Source organism: Engystomops pustulosus, chromosome 4, assembly GCF_040894005.1.
Source record: "Engystomops pustulosus chromosome 4, aEngPut4.maternal, whole genome shotgun sequence".
NCBI lineage: Eukaryota > Metazoa > Chordata > Amphibia > Anura > Leptodactylidae > Engystomops > Engystomops pustulosus.
Window position 1 is genome coordinate 123,390,559 of NC_092414.1, and position 19,229 is coordinate 123,409,787.

The window sequence follows — 19,229 nt, forward strand, 5'->3', positions numbered from 1 at the left end:
TTTAATTTTATGCAGCGATTACCTTAGCCATCAGTGAAACTTCCAAGTATTTGTCATGTTTTGGACTTATTCTCCAATAAACCCCTATGGAGCCTGGAGCCCCTTAGGCTCATTTGCATAATTTTAAAAGCCTTAATAAAACAGGGTAGGAGTAGCAAAAAGAGCAGAAGATCCTGCCAGGGGGAACACACACCAGTATGTGTGCTTGGTTTACAATCTTTAAAGTCCTATGAAGCTAATGGGAATCCAGATAGACTATTACAGTAGTGACTGCTATGGAATGGGCAGTACATCCACTGTTGAAATTCTTTAGTTGTCAGTTAGAAATAGCACTGGTCAGAACCATGGATTACATGTCTATAGGTACTTTGCTACCACTTGTTTTCCCCTAATACTGCTTAACTGAGCAAATGAAAGCAATATCTATTAAAGGTCAAAAATAGTTGTGTAAAATACTGTTGCAAAAGGCTCTAAGTATACAGAAAAAATGTTGTAAATGATAAAATCTGAAGATCAACTGCTTTTGCTCTTTCTGCTGTAATTCAATACAAATTAGAACAGACAAATGGAGCACTGGGTTTACAATCTGTTTTCTTGACTCATACAAACAATAATGCACACAATAAACATATATCATTTCAATTTTAAGCAGACATGAGACTTGAAAGGAGATTTTCTACCAGTTTCTTTTACATATGTACAGATTGATATCCGGCTCATTTCTACTCTATTCATGATAGTTAACAAATTGTAGCAGAAGATGCTCCAGGGTATAACCTCAGTCTTGCCACTCAGGGCTATACATGATTTTTTACATGAGCAGTAAGCAGTTCCAGAGTTTTTCTGGAAGTAATTAGATAACCATATTGTCTGTTGTTATTATCACTGTATCCTTTTATGCTGCCCTGTTTTTATTCCTAGTCCTCATTAAGCTATAATAAACCTTGGAAGCAGTATATGCTATCCAATAGGCTTCTTAGTTTCCTACTTTGGGTTATATATTTGTTTTTTTATTATTTCTTTTAAACCTATACAGCAAATTCTTTAGTTGTTCAACAATAGGTTGAAAACCAAAACAAATTCTAAATTTACTAATAAAATATGGAAAGCAACACACAAATAGTAAATGCTGATGGTAATACTATATAACACTAATTTTGTGGGTTGACAACTACCCTTTTCGAGGTAACTTAATCTAAGTGTACAATACCTACCACATAGAAAATGTAAGGTTCAACATTGCAAAACAAATTGATCTTCATTGTTCCATTAGTATTTTTAAGTACTAAGAAACAATGTGGTCCACCACAAGCTATTATTATGTGGTCAAAAAACATCTATTAGCTGAGCTGACATAGGTTCTTGATGTAAGAGGCAACTGGTAAATATGTGGAGCCAGTAATAGCAACCACAGTATACAGACCAAGTCATTAAGGTTGAGGTGAGGAAGTAGGCTGTATTTCACTGCTGTGTTATTTATAGTACTTGAACCTATAGAAACCCCACATGCAATTGATTTTCTCAAAATGAAAGGCAGTGGGACTATAGAGCAGAGCAAATATGGTGCATAAAGTTATTGAGCTACCCAGAACACCTTGGTTTGATCTAGTAATGTGTCATCTGAGCAAATTTATTTAAAAAAAATAAATATTGAAACAATCTACCTATATGCTGAGTATATAACTTAATTTAGCTGCTCATTGTTTAGCTGTCCTAGAGGTAGTTGTGTAGATTTCTTATATTTAACTAAAGGACAGTTAGACAGGACATAAGTACAAGAAGAAATGTCAGATATACATATCCTGATGACATCAATGGTCCATTGTTTTTCCTGCTCAGAGTCCTTTTTTTTCTTCCATTTCCTTTGTTTCTTCCCATTGCATTTTCTGTTCTGACGACACACTATTTAAAGGTGAATGATCACAAAGCATTCCGGAGAACTCTGTCAGCTGCACTGAACAATAACTAATATTCTCTAAGAGGTCTGTTACTTACAATTTCCGTTGCAGTTTGGATGTCCTTATTTTGGTACATGTATATTATTTGCTTTTAAACCATGTAAAAGCAAATGTTTCATGCAAAAAATACTGCACAAACATGAATACAAATTTTTATTTTTTTGACATTTATTAACCAACCAGAGTATTACAGATGGAAAGCAAAGTGAAGACATTACAAGTGTTTTTGGACTTACCATGACGCAGGGGCCCTGGTCCCACTGATATTTTACACACCGTCTACATTAAAACCTTACACCCCACGAGCTCCATGGTCTTGCTAATAAAATATTTTATACAGAATAGCTTTCATTACACTTTTCTTTTATTTATTAAAGAGTCCTTTCAATACTGGGGTTTCTCAATTCTCCTCGGCTTGTTTGCCTTCTTCTTTGCCATGTTGATCCAGCATGGTGCATAACCGTGCAGAATGATGGGTCAGCATATTTGCCGTTAGGGTGGTGAGCGTGCCCAGCGTTCCTACAAGCTGGCCCTGCAACAACTCTTTGCTTGGTAGTTTGGAATAGTTTACAATTCCCTGCTTGCTCAGTAGTCTGTCCTCAATGCAGGCTCCAAGAAGCTGTACTTGTGGTGCGTTCCTTATTGCCTGCAACATTTCCTTTGCTTTGGCATGTGGGCTCACTGCTAGGAAAGTGTACCCCATAAACAACGGTAACAATCCCTGAAGCTGGGACTGGCCAAGGACCTTTCTTATCACCTGAATGGGGAAAACCTTAATGTAGATCTCATGCTTGTGGAGTCGGTGTTTGAGCTGCAAACACAGAAACTTCTCCAGAAGGTTTTCCTTGCCTGAGTCTGCGGCTTTTGCCTTGGATTTCATACAACTTTCACTTATAGTTGGTTTAGGTGCAATGTATTTGGTAAGTGCCAAAATCTTCTGCTTCTCAAAGTGAATGGCCTTTTTGTGACGGGTGACGGCTTTGGAGCGATGGCAGATACACTGCAGGGACAGGAGCCAGGCGAGCTCCCGGGCTGCTCCTCTCACCAGGGCGGCCGCCATTCTGCCGGAAGTGCAAGGTGGGACAATTTTATTTATAGGTTTTGCTACAGTGCTCATCTGCCTTTGGTAATGACAAGGGTCAGACAGTAGATGTTCTCCTTAAGGAGACAATGCCAATTAAGGCCACCTTAAAGGCGTGTGGAGACTTAAAGCCATAGATGCTCCACTAGGGAATTCTGGGAAGAATGCAAATAAGTTTTCCAAGGTGTTAAATGGAAAACAATACCTCCTTTTGCTACCATGAAAGGCAGCCTCCTTAACATCAAATATGACTTACAAGAAGTCTAAAAACATGATGTGGGATTTTGGTAATGACAGGAACAGTACTTTCACCTCCAAAATTGGCAGGGTTTTTAAGTTGTATGGCTCCAGTTTTTACTGTACCCTAATACAAAGTTTAATATATCTACTTTATTCAAAATTAGCTTCATTTCAAAATTCAAAATTAAAGTTTACATGTCTCCTATTTGTTATTCTATAGTATTATATAACATAAGGTTGAATAAAAATGTCCAATCTATAAATCATACAGTGGTGTTACAGAAGTATGCAAAAAAAACCCCTGCAAGGTTTATGCAATTGTCCCAAAGTATCAGCCACTACAAAATCTTGTGGCAGAGAGTTCCATAGTCTCACTGCTCACAGAGTAAAGAACTCCTGTCTATTGTGATGGTAGAACCACCTCTCCTCTAGGCATAGAGGAAGCCCCTTGTCCTGGCCACAGGTCTCGGTATAAAAAGATCATTTGAAAGATCCTTGTACTGTCCGTTCAGGTATTTATAACTTGTATTGAGGTCTAGCCGTTTTTTCTAAGATGAAAAACCCCAAGTTCAATAATCAGTCATTATATTGTATTGCCCAAATCACAGATTTTTATTATTATCATTGGGCAAAAAAGAAAATAAAAAAGTAAACCCCCAAATGCTACCAAAAAATAATCCCAAACACAGTCCCCCAGGCATGAAATAATGTACATTTGATGTTCCCAGAGATGACCTGAGAATGAAATTATCATGTTATTTATACTATGTGGTGAACACATATATTAACATAACAATTCCTCTAATTAAGAAATCAGTAAGTTACACTTACCCCAAATCACCAAACCCTTATCAAAAAATTTAAATCATCTTGCAAACAACCTGAAAACAACAATTCTGAATATGGCTATAATGACTAAAATTCTAAAAGTTATGGCTTCTGAATAATGGAAGTGAAAAAAAGTGCTTGAACATCTTGGCCTACAACAGGTTAAGCCCTAAGGGGTTAAACAAGTGCAAGTGGGAAGGAAAATTGAGCTGACTATACCATATCTCTGTCGAAGTGGAGAATTGTTGTGATCTGAATGATCAGCATACGATTTGGGCTGTTATTAATACAGAACATATATGATAACACTAAGGATACTTGTTATTTTACTGTAGATTACATATATTGTGTGAGAAGGACTTTTCATGACAAAAATCAATTAAAGTTAACATCACCAGATTCTCAAATTTACACCAGAAATTTTATTTTACTGTTTGCTTTAACAAATGTACATAAGTGGTGAAAGAAAATCCATTTGTATACCTTATCCATCCTATAATCAGCTTGTTTACATAAAGCATGTTTACATAAATTATACATAATTGTGGATAAAAGCGGATGTCAAATTATGCCTTTCCTTGCTGCTACAAATTGCTGGCCCAATATGTATAGAATGTAGATTATCCACAAAACAAGACAGGAGTCCAGGAGTATGAATTATACCACAGCATAATATAGGTTGTATTTATCTTCCTTCTTCCCCACTCCTGTTTAAATCAAAATATAATGTATGGAAACATCTTTACCCATGAGGTCCTTCGACCTGGCCTGGGTGTATGTGTTGTGCTTCCCTTTAATGGGGTTCAAGGGTCGCATTCGATGCCTCCGTAGCAGGTGAAGTTGACAACCACTGCTCTATTTTTTGGAAACTACTGTAAATAAATATTTCTATTTGCAAGTGTATTTGCTGCTAAATACTGAGGATACTGACTGTTTGAAGTCTGTTCATGTTCATCTTGTCCATTACATGGATTAGAAAGTCTTCATGTATGTGCAGACACAGCAAGTTTGCTTGATTTAAACAGAACAGTAAATTCCAGACAATGAATCCATTCTGCTGACAAAATATCTGTTCTTCTTTCTCAGTTATCTATTAAATGTCATTATCCCCTCTCTGTTACTACCACTAAGAACGTCATATAGATTTCTAGGAAAATAACCATGGTGTCTGGACGCACATATCGGTATAAATAAACTGACATCCGCATCTGAAAGATTTGACGTTTGCTATTTAAAAACGACAATGTTTTTGTAGGGCCCAACACAAAATGAATATGAGCTATCATGCTTATGATATACAGTATAAAATTGGATATAAAATAGAATAACGACTACGTATTGTAGAACAAAGAAAACATGTTTTCATAAATATGTTACAATTCTATGATTTACATAATAAATATTTTGTAACATTTAGCATGCAGAATAGGTAGCATATTAACTTTCCTTAACCAAATATCTATGGGCCCTTTTAGCTTTTATAATTTTGCACAGTAAGAACATTTGCTTTATATTTGATAGATTCTTATACTCATAATATTTTTATTTCTATTTTCATATTGGTAATTTACAAAATGGGGACTCTATCAGACATATGGAGAAAATCCAAATTATTGGAAAATTTCTGTGTCACAAACACCATCACCACATACATTTGGAATGGGTGGAGATAACAGTCATGTGCTAGTTCTATATAGGCTACCAAAATGGAAGTTTTTCATAAGAACTTTGCTAGCTAAACTTCTGTGCCATTATGTTTCTCCACATCATTATACAGGCGGTCCCCTACTTAAGGACACCCGACTTACAGACAACCCATAGTTACAGACGGACCCCTCTGCCCACTGTGACCTCTGGTGAAGCTCTCTGGATGCTTTACTATAGTCCCAGACTGCAATGATCAGCTGTAAGATGTCTGTAATGAAGCTTTATTGATAATTCTTGGTCCAATTACACCAAAAATTTTTAAACTCCAATTGTCACTGGGGCAAAAGAAAAAAAAATTGTCTAGAACTTCCATTATAAAATATACAGTTTCGACTTACATACAAATTCAACTTAAGAACAAACCTCCAGACCCTATCTTGTATGTAACCCGGGGACTGTCTGTATATCTCTCTGCTGAGAATTTGACGAATTAATACCTAGATGAACTTTGTAGTCTACTCTACTTGAAATCCTACAGTGACAATTATAGACAACTATAAATCCACAAATTCAAAGGAAAATCAATTCTTAACTAGAAAAATGTCCACAACCATTTAATGCATAGGAAAGGCGGACAAGGATCAAAAGGCAGTCATAGAAAAGTATTTTGCAGAAAAAAACTGATTTTGGTGAGGTAGATAGAATGAGATTTACCAGAGAGAGTTGTGCTAATACCAGGCACAACACTAGTAGAAAGCTTAAGTAGGGTACCATATGGTGCTGCCCGTTGACAGGATTGTCAGAACACATTAGCCACACCGGTCTGGATGATGTACTTTGGGTAATGGGGTGGTTGTCACTGCGGCCCACACTGGTAGTCTATGGAATTCAAAGTAATCTGCACAAGAAACTTTTTATTGGTATCTCAGTTACACAATGGGGCTTATTTACTGAGGGTCCCGCGGCCGCATTTTCGTAAGTTTTCCTGACTTTTCGGGGATTGCACCAGGAATTGTGTTGCCCGCAATAGTTTTGTGTCGCAATCGCGAGGGCTTTCGCGCGACACAAATGGGGGGGGGTGGGCTGTCAGACGATTCAACAGATTCGGACTAAGTGCTGGTTTTATTATTTAAATTTGTGTCGCAAGCCAAGCACTTACATGCACCAGGAAGAAGAAGGTGAACTCCGGCGGACCTGATCGGGGAAGCGACACATGCAGAAAATCAGGCACACAATCTTCATGAATCGCTGCAGAGTTCATCCTCGTCAGACAGTCCGGATCGTGCAGGGACCGGGTAAGCAAATGTGTCCCAATGTGTTATAAGAATCTCAAAGGATTCCTTTTTCAAGTGAGAAGAGAAGAAGCGACTGTATGCTACCCGTACCATATTATTCTCATACAGATAGCATAAGGCCACATTAATTTCTGTGAGCAATAGGATAGTCCATTTTAATGTCTGTTTTGTCCACCGTATCGTACCATGAGCAAGAAGTAAAAAAAATATAGAGCATGTCCTATTTTCTCCATTATTTACATTCTGTATTCTCCACAGAAATCTATGGTAACTTTTACAAATCAGTGTTGCATACATGCTGCATACAGTTGTGCATTGTATGTTACCGTATATACATGCAGTATCCAGGGAGACCTGAACCACTGGGAGGTATATTCTGTCAGCCAGCCAATAGTCAGCCATCCATCATTTGCCAGCTGACCTTATTTTATACAGATACGGTATGGATACAGTGACATACATGCACATATGGATGAAAAACATCACATGTATATGGATTCATACAACACAGAAATACAGGACTTCATACATTAGTGTGAAAGGGACCTTAGTCTGTTAACAAAGCCACTTGCATTGAAGCATTGTAAAGGACTAAAATATTTTCCATAAAATATTCTTAATGTGGTAAAACCTTTACTAACATTATCTAGGTAGTAATTCAGAAGATTAAATCTAATTATACTTTATCCCTACTGCCATTTAACCTGATTAAAAGCTGAGGCCCCTAATTTTACCACCAAAAACTGGGAAAACCTCTTGACTCGAGTATAAGCCTAGGGTGGTAAATGCATTGGTCACAGCCTCCCAGTATATAGCCAGCTAGCCTCCAGTAGTATATAGCAAGCCAACCCCCTGTAGTATATAGCCAGCCCCCAGTAGTATATAGCAAGCATGTGTGATTTATATTCTCACTACAGAATACTGGGCTAAACCTATTATGAAAAATTATTTCACTTTTACATTTATATCAAATAGACTTACATTACAGCATAAGGCTGCAACGTGTTGCTTTGATTGTGTTATATCTCCTATTCTATATGTAGCATTTTGTTAATATGTTGCTCCAATTGTTTAAATATAACTTCTATGTTACGTAAGTGTGATCATCTCATCTGCCTGCTTAAGATCAAGGGTCTTCTGGGCATTGTTACAGCTGGAATCGACTCTTTGCTTACAGCAACCTAACCTAACCTTCTTCATCCTAACACAGCAGTGTGGCTTATTTTGTGTTTGAAATGGTTGACATTTAAAAATTTATATTGAATTAATTGATTTTATCATTGGGTTTTATTAAGATTTGGAAAATGCAGAGACTACATCAGTAGAATTAGTAAGATAAGTACTGTATGGAGAAGATTCTGCAGAGCAACATAGAAGATTTATTCCTTTAACAACAATGTGGCAAGCGGTAAAGCATTGTTGTGGTACACGTCATGTTTAAAGGCATGCTACCACTGCACAAGAAACATTCCTACTGTAAGTCAACATGTCACATTTAAGAAAAAAAGAATAGCTTTAATCTTGTGGGTGCTTTAAACCCTTGACCTTTGCTTTCAGATATCAGTTTAAGTCTACCACAGTGAGTGTAGAACTTGGGGCAATGCCAGCTCAACTTTCAAAAGTTGGACTCGCAAATTAACCTAAAAATTGTCAAGTATGTGGGACTGGTTCCTTAACCATAGCCACATGTCATTCCTGCCTTTTGTAATGAGCAACTTGCCTAGCTTAATCTAAGAATATATTGCAGATGAGTCACATTGTGGTGTGTATGAAAAGGAAGAAAACAGCCAACATCTCTGGTGTTTGCCAACAAGCCAGTCTGTTTTCGATTTATGAGGATTCTTTTAATTTATAACATAGCAAAAATGGTCCAATTTTCATATCTTTGTATGAAGTGTGGAGATAACTTTGCAGGTGCAGACTGTCATAACAGAGAGCTGGATCACTTATCACTGCTGAATACATTGAAAATTAATATTCACTGAGTTCTTGTACTTGTTATGTTCTTACTTTTTCATAATCCCTGAATATTAATATATTCTTTTACCTTTCTGGTTTAGCACTACACTGGTGAAATGAGATGAATGTAATGGTTTAGGAATGATGAAACGTTATCACGGGTCTGCTTTTTTCTTCTATTGGAACAATCAAATATTATAATAAATAGAACATATGGATATTTTAGAGGCAAGAAACTATGTCATGGTATTGGCACAATTCATTGATTATAAAATAGGCTTTTGAAAGGACTGGGATAATGGTATTTCCAGATTGTATTAATTTTAACCTCAGAAAAAAAGAAATACAAAAACATTAAAATGTGTGTTTGCAGCAGATCATATCCAGGCAGGAAAATATCCACTCCAGTGACTCACTGCCTGCCCTTGAATACTGAACACTTATTAGCGTAGGAATTATACTTTCTTTCCATTGCTAAAGCTGAAACTGTCTAAAAAAATATATTCTGTACAAACAATTCTGGAAAATTTGGAAACATGTTGATATGTAAAGGAAAATGGAAAAAGAAAGATAATTCATACACAGTTATATATGTCACATAATACTGTAGTATAACATTTGGTAAAACATTTTCTAGTGTATTACAGGCATGTAGCCACCTTCTTCCAAATATATAAATTTAAATACTGTAGGTTTTATTTATGCGGATCAGCCACATACCAAAATGTTGCTCCTTAGCGACATACTACAAACTGTCAATTTTATAAAATAGCTGATAGTGGCCTGTCTGTGGGAAGCAACTACTAGAATTTCAAATGACCTGCACCAATTCCTCAGCGGGATTGATCTTATTCAATTGTCAGATGACTAAGTCTGATGTTGCTAGCAGCAGTATGCCGCGCCGTCCTCTTGATACTCAGAATGAATGCACTGTGATTGATGACTTTACACCCACTCTAAATTTTGGGATGTGAGAAAACTTCAATCTCATTTAACCTATAAGTCCTTCACATGCAATATTTTCACTGTTTTAATTTTTTATTTTTTAAAATATACCATTGGTCAAATAATCGAGACATTGTAAAGCTCAGTATGATCATTTTGGGTCTAATTCCTAGAATTCTCTGCTATTGTGGCTGAAAGTTGCCCTGAGTTCTCCCTGTTGAAGAAGCACTGGTGAGCATGCATGACCAGTGCTTCATTCATTTCTTTAGGACTACCAAGAAGTTGATGCTTTATTCGTCTGTCCTCCTCTGTTATCTACAATTCTATTAACAGGAAATATAAGTCTTGCATGGAATATCCCATACAATTGAGACTCTAGTAAAAGCAATAAAATTGAAATGTGCACCAGACATTTTTGCTGCTGATAATAAGTGCAAATGAATGAAGGTAGAGACAATTGCATAATCCATCATTCTCATCCATTCACTTTACATGCACTTTTGTAAAAGGCCTGATGTCCTAGTACTTGTCCTGATCAGGATTGTTAAAGTAAATGCAGCTTACTTATTATTCAAAATACATGAACAATCTGTTGTGAAGATCATTTCTCTGGTTGCCAAAAACACTTTTTACCCCCCTCTTGTCACATTCAGAATTTTAGGGCATTTTGGCAGTGCAGGGGATTTTAAGGCTCTTATAGAAAACGCCTTTCTTATTAAATCTACCTCCCTGTTACCTGCAGCCATTTAACCTAAATTAAAAAAGACTCCAACTCATTTAATTATTTTTCTCTATGGTGTCCGTAGTCAGCTTAAAACAACTTAGATACATGGGGGGGGGGGGAATAATTACAAATGGTGTATATCTGTTGGTGTGCTCCACTGCTGGAATGAAGTTTCCTCCCTGTATAAACCTAGTAGATATTTCAGATATAGTCACTCCCAGATTTCCAGCGGAGAATATAATAAATACAGTGGGCTGGGGAATGCATTCCCTTTCAGCACCACTCCCGGTCCCTTACCCCATCAAACCGAAAGTATATGTGTAAAGCAAGTGTAAAGAGAAACACAGGTAAACTCATAAATTAGCATTTGTGATCATGAAGTGATGTCACACGAACTTTGATCGCTATCTTGTTCAGCACTACTCTAAGAATATATATTGTTAGATATCTGTATTCTGTGGTTGTCACTAAATCACCTCCAAGTTGCTTTCTGTTGTTATGCAAATCTGGTAATTGATACTTGGATTCTTCATACAATCCATCTGACTACTGTGCCAGTCTATGGCAGGTCATGGAGTTAAAGTGCACATTGCACACAGTTGCAAATGACCTGGGGTATTCAGCAAAACATGCAATAAATGTGTAGATTTAGCCAACAATAGCCAAAAAACCCCCAGTCTGACAAAGTACATTTTTGTAGACAATAGCCTTCCATTGGCATTCTGCATGATTGTCCACATAGAAAAGATGCGATCATCCGACAAATTAACATTTGCTAATTTCTTAGGGGATCAATTGCATTACACAATACCAATTTCATTGAATGGGAAATCTGAGTAATGCAGGATGGGACATGTCCTTGCACAATTGGCCACTTACTGGGAGAACTATTCCTATGAACCAGCATTCTTGGTCATATTCCCGATAATTGCATGATATGAAATTACATGTAGATTTTTTTTTGTGGTAAGAGCTCCATGTGGTGAGAATTTCCGTGCACCAATATATCACTATGGAGCCTGCCTAGAATCTCTTTTTTTAAAGCATAGCCTACCCTAACTTTTGTTGGTACACTTATCAGAATCCTTTTATGCGGTAGAGATAGGTGGGCCGTAAGATACATTGCCACTGTCTAGACACTTCTGATGACTTGATATGCTTGTTTGTCAAAGATGAATGATTATTTTGTGTATCTCAGTGGTGTTTCATCCAGAGATGGGTTTACTTTCATGTCCTGCTTACACATATACAAACCCTTTTGTTTGGTTAAAGATTACAATTTATAGGCGTATCAGAGGGGCAACTGCTATACAAAGCATTTAGTATCTATGGTTTCTGAAATCATATCTGTATTTCAGCAGTAACAAAGCCCACACAATAGTATCATATGATATTTCAATTGTTAGTTAATTTATGCTGAGAATAAGTTATCCCCCACACTTAATTATTCATTATGGAGAATGTAATTGTTTCTATATAGGAAGGATTTCTGTTCATCTTATTAAACTCCTATGATAAGTCATTAGTTATGGTCATTATTTTGAAAAGTATTTCTCTAATAATTAAAGGGTGAGTAGATGAATTGCTTGTGACTTACAATGGATTATTATTACAAAACACAGCTATATGATCTACCCAGTTGTGGGAATTCATAGTACCCAAAAGGCTGCAAAAATAACACATGCCCAGTTTTCTCTGATATTGGATAATACATGTTTGTCATGCTTCGGTTATTAGGGGTAAGATCCCTGAACTTGAGTTTGTAAATGTTACATAGCTGGAAAAGATTCTTAAGATTCCACTAAAAGATGGAATTGTTTATTTTTATCTTTACATTCTCCCAGCATGGGTTCTGATGAGGGTTATAAGAAATGTGGCCTGTTAGCAACTCCCAGAAGTATAAGGGAAAACTACCGCAGAGATGTTTTTTGTTCTGTCAGCAATTGAAGACATTTAAGACTCATCTAAAAGGGATCTGCACAATGACTGGCAGGTGGGTGAAACTACCCACAGTGCAGCGATGTAGATCAAAAAATGTCTCTTTGTTAAGCCCTCACAGTTTATAGCTCTTGGGGTAAGAATAACGAATTAAGGATATTCACATAATCCATGTAAAAAAGATCTTTTGACAACATTGTAACTTTTCAATACAAGATATGCATTGCTTATTGTAAAATAAACATCTACAGAAATGATGGAACTATGAGAAGTCTGTGAAGCTTACTCACAGTATGATCCCTTTTGCTACCCATTTACTATCATATATAATTCACATGGACAAAAGCCAACCTCTGCTTCCCAAGAAACCCCACCTGTTGTTTTTTACAGAAATAATCCTCCTCCATTGCATGATATGTACTGGCTCTGGTCCACTTCTCAGGTCACCGTTGAAATTTTGCACATTTGCACATCATATATCACTGTCAATTATATACAAAGATAAGCTATATATCGGAATTTGCTAAATCTGTTTTTAAATAATGCGTGAAATTTAATTTATAATGATATATTATTGTAATAAGATACTTTGACTAAAAGTGTAATTAATATTGTAAAACTATAACCCTTTTAGTTTCTACAATAAAAGAAAGCTCATAGTTTTTATACTGGAAAAACTAAGTGTTAAATGATGTCATCGCCTTCATGACTAGGTGCACAACAGTGCACAATAGGCTGCATAGGCTGCCTACCTAGGTTCTGTCTGCAAGGCAAAGGAGGCCACTGTTCCCAAACGCGGAACATAACTGTTGTTTCTTTTTTTAATTTTTTATTTAATAGAATAAGTATCGGCAGTTGGTTTGGTGGTTCTGGCAAGAGCTCTGCACACATTGGGGCCCTAGTCTACAGTCGCTGCTTTCTCCTACCTCTTAAAGGAGGATTCTCATCTGGGTATATACAATTAATTCATCTGCCACATGAATACTGTATATTTTGTCAATTGCATATTATTTAAAAAAAAATGTACCTTTGTGAAGATAATTTTCCACAAATATAGCCATGTTGTCACTTAGAAACAAGATATCTGTCCTTAGATATGACCACCTCTGTACTCTGGCAGGGTACACACACAAGCACAATTGAAGCCCTCTCTGTCCACCTGAATTCAGGATTCCTTAGCACAATTTGTTTATTTGAGAAAATACATACGAAAAGGAGGGTGGTGTATACCCCCTCCTAAACCCCACTTGGTAGGTATAACAAAGAGTACAAGGAAAGTGGAGGACCAATATAAAACTTAGCTTTTAATGCAAAATATCCTTAAAAATATTAAATACAAAAATAGATGTGTCAGTTACCAGTGTTCGTGAGGATGATGCCGTATAATGGGTGTAGGCACCGATGATGCAGAGTGGCACTCACAATTTTCTGGGTATATGTGGTTCTGCAGAGGTTATCCCATTGCGGGATGCCGAATGTCATGCAGAAAAGATACCGTCTGTGATAATGTATCGATGCTTAAAGAAGATGTGTGGTGCGGAAACTCCGAGAGAATGAGACAATGGTAAGAAGGGGTGGGGGTGGGGCACTCCAGGGTGTAGAGTGCGGGGTACCCTATAAGACCCTAGTATTAAAGATGAGTGGTCCCTGTCCAACCCTTCGAACCTCGCCACGGAGCCGCAGCCCTAGATGGCTGCCGCCCCGTCTGGAGCCTATCCCTACCAACGGCCCTCTGACCCTAATACAGGGGAGGGGGGAGGAGGGGGGGAAGGAGGTGTCCAGAAAAGAGTCTCTTGTGATGCAACAAGTACCCGACCTATCTAGAGGGGAAAGATAGATGTGTCCTCTATTGTGAAAATGGTGGGTATTAATGGCAATAGGCAGGTAAAAAATGTGTAGCTGCAGGGTCACATCTGGTCTTGAGAACCCTACATGTCATGTTTCGCCTCTTCAATTGGGCTCATCAGGGGCAAAAGGAGACCTGGTGGAGAGAGTCACAAAGGAGAAGCTTGTAATAACCTTCCACAGTGAGACTGCAAACCTGCATGCTAAAGCATATATAAATATAAGTATTATCTTACCAGAATAACCTGCTTCAAAAGCCTATATAGATGTCTCGGCTGAAGACAGCAAAATGGTGTTAAATAATCTGTGAACAGAGTGCATCAGGAACTTTTAGGGAAAGATGATCCATAATTGTAAACAATAGTAGACAATGTAAACAATGTAAACAATGTAAACAAAACTAGTGGTGGTTGCAAACAGACAAGTGAAGTCTGTAGTGAGATCAATCTAACCTTGAGATAAATTAGGGCAGTGGCCAGATCAAGAGGGTCCGTTCCAAAGAATGGTTGGCGGTTGGCATGGACCATAGGTGCCTGGACTTAGAAACGCCAGATGCTGCGCTTAGCGTCCGGCGTGGTGCCCAAGATGTCAGTGGAACACATGAGGCATAATGGAGCACTGGTGAGTGAGAGGCCCGGCCTTTTATTGAGGGGAAGCGTCATAACCACGCCCCTAAGGGGCGGGATCTGTGTGCCTAGTTTGGGCTACAGAAAGATGGCGCCCAGAGCGGACATGCGCAGTACGGGCGCAGGGGAAAACCGCGACGAAACTGGCGCAGTACGTCGCGGCGTGCGCCCAATTGTGCGCACCGCCACCCCAGGATGCGTCAATTCATGCGCATCATCTCCCCGAGATAGGAGTCCAGGAATATAAGCGGGCAGTAAGGGGCACAGGTAGGTGACCCTTATAAGGCCAGAAATTGGCTGCAGAGAGGACTTAGTGTACAGGTGTCTTGTAAAACAGGATTTAAAAAGATACAATTGAGAACATATTTAGAATCAAAATCAAAGAATAATAGTCACATAGAGTGAGACTGGCACAACCATAAGTCAGCATGTGTAACCCATTGGGAGATAGTGCTAGTATGGGTAGATCTTTTTTGGAGATCGTAATGGGATGGGTACAATTATTGATGTGGACCAAGGTGGATCAAATAAAGCAGGCAAAGCTGAGTTGCTCGTTTAAGCCCGAGGGGGACATAGTTTTAAGGCGGTAAATCCATTGGGTCTCCTTCTGCAGAAGGATACGATCCCAGTCCCCGCCTCTAGGTGGAGGGTCCACTAGGTCAATTCCAATGAAGGTGAGTCCCTTGGTGTCACCGTGGTGTACTTCCATCATGTGTCTCGAAAGGGGTTTATCTCTCCCGTGTCTGATGTCCCCCAGGTGGTCGCCTATTCGACGACGGAATTCCCTGAAGGTTTTACCGATATATTCCTTCCCGCATATGCATGTTGCCCGATAGATGACACCTCTAGAGTGGCAGTTGATGAACCTACGGATGTTGTAGGAAACGCCTGTCACATTGCTGGTAAAGCTACGTGCACTTTGAATTACGTTGCAGGCTATGCAGCCACTGCACCGAAAACATCCTTTGATCTCCCTGCTAAGCCAAGATGTAGGGGCAGCTGGCCGAGTGTAGTGGCTGTGGACTAACCTGTCCCTGATATTCCGACCGCGTCTAAATGTGATACTCGGGGTATCGGGTAAGTGGGAGGTAAGATCAGGGTCCATCCTGAGGATGTGCCAATGTTTTGATAGCACCTCCCTGACGTGATTCGAGGCGCTATCATAGGTGCCTATCAGACGGATAATGGAGTCCTCCTGGGGTTTGACCTTGGGGACCAGGAGACTGGCACGGTTTGTGGTGAGTGCCCGTTGATAGGCTTGGCGCAGAATGTAGTCAGGATATCCGCGGTTGCGGAAGCGGGTCCTTAAGTCATTGGCTTGGTGTTTAAATTCGTGTGGAGTTGAGCAGTTCCTACGGATCCTCAGGTATTGCCCAAATGGGATACCCCTTTTAAGAGCTGGGGGATGATGAGATTCCCAGCGCAAAAGGGAGTTTGTGGCAGTGGGTTTACGGAAGATTGTGGTCTGTAGGTCGCCTGATGCTGCTTTCATAATTTGTCAATCTCTCCACTAGATCACTAACCTCACACGAACTTTCGATTCTTAGAAAGGGTCTGTCATTTGTACCAGTCAATAAATTTGACCCGTTCTGTTGGCACAAGGACATTCATTTATTTCTACGCAAATTGCGATGGCGAAAATACTTTGCGGTAAAGGATAGAAAAGAGAGTCGTGAACTACAAATTCCAGTGTACATCCTACCTGATGTCAGACTCCTGTATGATCTAGCAGAACCCAACCCCATTGCAGAGGGCTTGGGTCCCTTTACATCTCTACAGAACAAAAGCACCAAATTCCCACCACTGAGCGATGTTAACAGCATTGACGTGTTTGCTAAACTGGTCCTAGATGATCTAGAAAGGATCGATGTCAGCACTACTCACTTTAACTGCAATAAGGATGAACTAGCAGCTTTATCGTCATTAGAACGGGACTCCTCGATCTCGATAAAACCGTCGGACAAAGGCGGCAACATTGTGGTAATGCAGACGGAGGATTACCAAGAGATGTGCGACGCCCTACTTAGAGACAAGAAGAGTTATGCCATCCTTTCAGCAGACCCAACAGAACGTTACCTCAAGGAACTAAGGGACATCTTGAACCTAGCACTTGATAAGAAACTTATCTCCAAAGATGAGTTTTCATTTCTCCTTCCCAAAAACCCCAGGATCGCAACATTCTATGGGTTACCCAAAATCCATAAGGGCACATCTCCCCTTAAGGGCCGACCCATAGTTTCAGGGGTCCAATCCTTGTGTGACCACCTAGGGGTTTATATTGACAAAATTTTGGCCCCGTTTGTCACTGCACTCCCCTCCTATACCCGCGATACCACTGACCTTCTAAGGAGAATTGATGGCCTCAATATTTCTCCTCACTGTCTTCTCACCAGTATTGATGTAGAAGCATTGTACACCTCAATTCCGCACGAATTTGGCCTCAAGGCCGTCAAATTCTTTTTGGACGGCAGGGGGACACAGTTCCAGATGCATAATGAGTTTGTTTTACAATTACTTGAGTTCTCGTTGACGCATAATTTCTTCATCTTTAATAGTCGTTTGTTCCACCAGCTCAGGGGCACAGCTATGGGGAGCGCTTGCGCCCCCAGCTATGCCAACTTGTTCCTGGGCTGGTGGGAACACACATGCGTCTTTAACGACGACGCTCAGGCACGCGGCATTGGGTTCGCTAGCCTTTGGGCTAGGTACATTGATGACGTCTTTATCATCTGGGAAGGGAGTAGGGAGGCATTCGTAGAATTGGTACAGGACCTTAATCACAATAATATAGGCCTGCGCTTTACATATGAAATTCACCCCTCCTGTCTCCCCTTTCTTGACGTCCAAATTATGAAAGCAGCATCAGGCGACCTACAGACCACAATCTTCCGTAAGCCCACTGCCACAAACTCCCTTTTGCGCTGGGAATCTCATCATCCCCCAGCTCTTAAAAGGGGTATCCCATTTGGGCAATACCTGAGGATCCGTAGGAACTGCTCAACTCCACACGAATTTAAACACCAAGCCAATGACTTAAGGACCCGCTTCCGCAACCGCGGATATCCTGACTACATTCTGCGCCAAGCCTATCAACGGGCACTCACCACAAACCGTGCCAGTCTCCTGGTCCCCAAGGTCAAACCCCAGGAGGACTCCATTATCCGTCTGATAGGCACCTATGATAGCGCCTCGAATCACGTCAGGGAGGTGCTATCAAAACATTGGCACATCCTCAGGATGGACCCTGATCTTACCTCCCACTTACCCGATACCCCGAGTATCACATTTAGACGCGGTCGGAATATCAGGGACAGGTTAGTCCACAGCCACTACACTCGGCCAGCTGCCCCTACATCTTGGCTTAGCAGGGAGATCAAAGGATGTTTTCGGTGCAGTGGCTGCATAGCCTGCAACGTAATTCAAAGTGCACGTAGCTTTACCAGCAATGTGACAGGCGTTTCCTACAACATCCGTAGGTTCATCAACTGCCACTCTAGAGGTGTCATCTATCGGGCAACATGCATATGCGGGAAGGAATATATCGGTAAAACCTTCAGGGAATTCCGTCGTCGAATAGGCGACCACCTGGGGGACATCAGACACGGGAGAGATAAACCCCTTTCGAGACACATGATGGAAGTACACCACGGTGACACCAAGGGACTCACCTTCATTGGAATTGACCTAGTGGACCCTCCACCTAGAGGCGGGGACTGGGATCGTATCCTTCTGCAGAAGGAGACCCAATGGATTTACCGCCTTAAAACTATGTCCCCCTCGGGCTTAAACGAGCAACTCAGCTTTGCCTGCTTTATTTGATCCACCTTGGTCCACATCAATAATTGTACCCATCCCATTACGATCTCCAAAAAAGATCTACCCATACTAGCACTATCTCCCAATGGGTTACACATGCTGACTTATGGTTGTGCCAGTCTCACTCTATGTGACTATTATTCTTTGATTTTGATTCTAAATATGTTCTCAATTGTATCTTTTTAAATCCTGTTTTACAAGACACCTGTACACTAAGTCCTCTCTGCAGCCAATTTCTGGCCTTATAAGGGTCACCTACCTGTGCCCCTTACTGCCCGCTTATATTCCTGGACTCCTATCTCGGGGAGATGATGCGCATGAATTGAC

The 19,229-nt window shown here is 39.8% G+C and overlaps 1 pseudogene; it reads right to left on the minus strand.

Moving 5' to 3' along the window:
• Nucleotides 1–2,300: 2,300 nt before the first annotated feature.
• Nucleotides 2,301–3,032, minus strand: LOC140129079 (large ribosomal subunit protein uL10m pseudogene; annotated as a pseudogene).
• Nucleotides 3,033–19,229: the final 16,197 nt, after the last annotated feature.